Below are 4,358 nucleotides of genomic sequence, written 5' to 3' on the forward strand. Positions count from 1 at the left end.
TCACCAGCCCTCTTTTCATGTTGTTAATTGTCTATTGTGTTTAAAGTAAAATATGTGGCAGTCCTTCTGTACAGAGTTCTCTAAATGGAGGATCATAGGATTGTCTGGGTTAGAAAAGACTTCCAGGATTAAGTCCAACCACCAGCCTGACCTACTGAATCTCATCACTAAACTGTGTCTCTAGTGCCGCATCTACGCATCTCTTAAGTACCTCCAGACGTGGGGACTCTTGCTCCTAAGACTTACCAAAAGAAAGACAATTGCAAATGTGCTTAACTGCATTCAAGCATCAATCTTTCTGATGTCTGTGCCTATCAATTTCTGTTACATCAGCTGAAGTTCTCCAATTCCATGCTGCTTAATTTTTTGATGTCTGAAATGCAATGGAAAAGGAGCTCAGGACGTTATTGCTGAAGTGTGAAGAGGCTGTGAGACCTGAAGAAAAAGAGGAAATACTGAGAACTTCTGTGGCCTGAAGTCTTTTCTTTGATCACTAACTCCTTCGGCTTGATGTTGAAGGCAGAAATATGGGCTGCAGCAGCACACATTTTCAAGATCCACTCCACAGATATCTTGTGCTGATCTCTCTGGCGTGAAGTTCATTCACTTGTCTTGTCTTCATTGCAGCTTGCTTGGTCCCAGTTTTGGGTAGTGTTCTTTGCAGATTCTGCTCAAGACTGTCCAATGCATTGCTTAGGAAGCCCCATCATATTTGAGCACAAATGTGTGTTTTGTTCACCCTGGGGTGAAGCAAACACCTCGCTGATGCTTCCTGGAGTTAAGGATCAGTGCAATAAACCTTGATGCAATGAATATTATTGGTGAGAGAAAAGTAATAAGGAGAAGGGCTCAGCATAACTTCATCATACTATACATAATTAGGAAAAAAAAGAAGCAAGAAGAGATTAGTTATTTTGCATTAGTTATCTTTCAGTACTCATCTGAAAATATTTGTTACAGCCCTCTGTTGTGACAAACCAGGAGGGGTGTAAGGTGTAGCAAAGTGCAGTGACAGCTGCTGGAGGTGTATGTTTTGGAAGCTAACGAAGACTAGATGTTGCTGGTGGAACAGGCCTTACAGAGTCATTGATGTTCAGATAACTGAAATGCAAATTGCCTCTTACAAGGTCCCTTCCACAGAGTATGCAGCAGATGTTCAGTTATGAGTATGCGGCCTTGTTGGGCACAAGGACTTAACAGGACAGAGATTAGAGAAACACATCTGATTCACTGTTAGGCCATCATCAAGACTAGCCTCAATAATAAATGATTTATGGGGAAAGTGGGTGGTGAATTGCAAAATATCAGAAAGAGCACAATGGTATTTATTTCCCCTGACAAGAGCTCAGGTTTTGGTGGTGATGTCATCTTCCAATCCCCTCACACCCACCATCAGCTTAGATACAGACAGGGGCTTATGCCCAACATTTGATGCTAATTAGATGGTTTTGCCTGGGGCCTCACTTTGAACTGTAAGAGGCTTTGAAGCACTGCAAGGCTCAGGAAAGAGGCAAGCAAGTAATGAGCCTGTTATAAAAATCGGTAGGCAGTACATAGAGAAGAGGAAAAAATCAATACAAGGTAACTGTATTTTTAGTTTGTTTATGTAGCCAGATAACTTTTCAAGTCTTGGCTGGTAGTTTATACATATGTTACTCTGAAAGTGATGCCTCCTATTTGTTTCTATGGAAACTACTATAGGCACATAGAGCACAATAACACTGTTGTATAGAGCAAGCTCTCAGTTGTACAGCAGTATTTTTCAACAGTCACCACCATTAGCTGATTCACATGGATGAGCTGATCAAGATGCTCTTCATTTCATGGTGTGACAGCTGTGCATGGCCATCCAGAATGTGGCTTGTCTTTAACACCACTGTTGCTATCACTGGTGGAACATACATGCACTCCCCCCATATCTCACTGTGCTTATATCCACTGTTTGGTCTCCAGAAACATTCAACAAGTATTGATGGATGTCAATGGGTGCCATTTTTTCCACATATAGGAATTCAGTGACACATCTTTGCTTCATCTGCACTCCTATGTCCGACACCATTTTGTCAGACTGCCCCTCTGCTGCCATCTATCACACAACAACAGTGTGTAATGGAGTATGGGTGGGAAGGTTCTGCCTCTACTGCCATCCCACCAACATCTGCCTGACACTGTGGGCTAACATAATAACATAGGAGGTATTACTTTTGAAACAGTCCTCATATTACATATAACAAAAGATGGTGTCTGTTGAGACTTTGCTTTTCATCTCTATCAAGCAGAAAACACTAATGTGTGGAAAAGAAGTAGAAGCAATGTCACTTAATTCATTCTAAATAGCTTTGGCTGACGGGTCAGCACATGAGCAAGCAGTTAACATTTATAATAGCTAAAATACTATTTTCATGGTAATGTTTCAGCTGCTCTGTGTGTTTTCAGCTTCTCTGTGAAGAAGTGAGCATGCTACCTTTTCTTTAGGATACACATAATTGAGTTTTTAACCCAGCCGTGTCCCATCTGCATTCCATCCCATCCTGCCCTGCAGCCGCTCCCTGCCCCACCCCATCACGGCAGTGGCTCTGCCCCACTGAATGGCTCATCCCAGCCCTGGGCACGCACCCATCACTCACAACACAGCACTGTGTGAGCAGCACTGTGAGCTGAAACTGGGACATGTGGCACAGTGTAGTCCTGACTCAATTGGTGACAAATAACATTACGCATTTTGGTACGTTGGCTGAACACATCCCTGTGAACAGTGAAAAACACACAGATGTACTTTCTGTTGTGACACGTAGATTTGAGAATATGTTTCAAAAGCGCTGAAAAGATTCTCTCTTTTTTTTTTTTTTTTTTTTTGTATATTTGCAACTCCATTTTCAGTCAATATAAATGACAATGTATGCCAATTTTCAAATGGAACATACAGAGTTGCAATCAGACATTCAGCTCAGAAATCTGATCATGTCTCTTTACCAGACCTGTATAAACCTCTTAGCAGAGAGAAAAACCCCTCACTTCACAATCACACCTCATTCACGTCATCACTTTTGGCAGTAAAAAACTGGTTTCAAGGATGAAGCACAGGAAGAGAAATATTTCATCAAAAATCTGTCAAACACCTTGAGAGCTCATGAAGAACTGCAGCCACTACCACTGAAGCAGACTGATGTGTTAGTTTCGCACAGGTTGCAAGATCAAATATCCCACTAGTTTGTTTTTGTTGCTCTTTTTATAAATGCTTTGTTACTTATACATGTTAACTATATTATATATTTTATATATGTCCCCAGACAATTTCTCTTCACTCAATGGAGCCCAGGCAAACCAAAAGGTTGGACACCCGTGCTCTAACCTGTGCTCACAGAAGCAGTAGGTAGCATGTGAATGTTTTCGACAGAGTTATTCCTCCATGTGCACTGTGATTACTTACAATGGCAAATCCAACTGCAAGTGTCTTGTTGCTAAACTGAGTGTGCTATACAGTTCTGATGCAGAGCATTAGGCTCAGTGCTGTCTGTGTGTGTGTCCCCAAGCTCTTGGAACTCCTGCCTTCAGCATGGCTTATTGCCCAATTGCCCTCTTGCTGTGCTGTTCCCCATGTCCCTAGCGCAGCTCCTGCAACTGGCCTACTACCTCCCCAGCTTCATCACAGAATCATAATTTAGGGGATGGAAGGGACTTCTAGAGATCACCTAGCCCAACTCACACGCCAAAGTAGGTTCCCTAAAGCAGGTCATACAGGTAGGCATCCAGTCAGGTCTTGAAATTTCCAAAGAAGGAGACTTGACAATCTGGGCAGCCTGTTCTAGCCTTTCCTTGTATAGGAGATGCTCCAGGCCCTTCATCATCTCTGCTGCTCTCTGCTGGACTCTCTCTAGGATATCTTTGCCTTTTTTGAACTGGAGAGCCTAGAAATGGACACAGTACTCCAGATGTGGCCTCACTGGAGCAGAACAGAGGGGGAGAACCACCTCCCTCAACCTGCTGGCCATGCTCTTTTTAATGCACCCCAGGTTACCACTGTCTTTCTTGGCCACAAGAGCACGCTGCTGGCTCATGGCCTTCCTGCTGTCCATCATTACACCCAGGTCCTTCTCTGCGGAGCTTCTCTCCAGTACATCAGCCCCTAACCTGTACAGATGCATGCAGTTATTCCTCCCAGGTGCAAGACTCTACACTTGCTCTTGTTAAACTTCATCAGGTTCCTCTCTGCCCAACTCTCCAGCCTGTCCAGGTCTTGTTGAATGGCAGCACAGCCTTCTTGGTGCGTCAGCCACTCCTCTCAGATACCATCAGCACACTTGCAGAGAGCGTACTCCATCCCTTTGCGCAAGTCGCTGATGAAGATGCTGGACAAG

Source organism: Phasianus colchicus, chromosome 1 (assembly GCF_987193195.1).
Source record: "Phasianus colchicus chromosome 1, bPhaCol1.hap1.1, whole genome shotgun sequence".
NCBI classification, from domain to species: Eukaryota; Metazoa; Chordata; class Aves; order Galliformes; family Phasianidae; genus Phasianus; species Phasianus colchicus.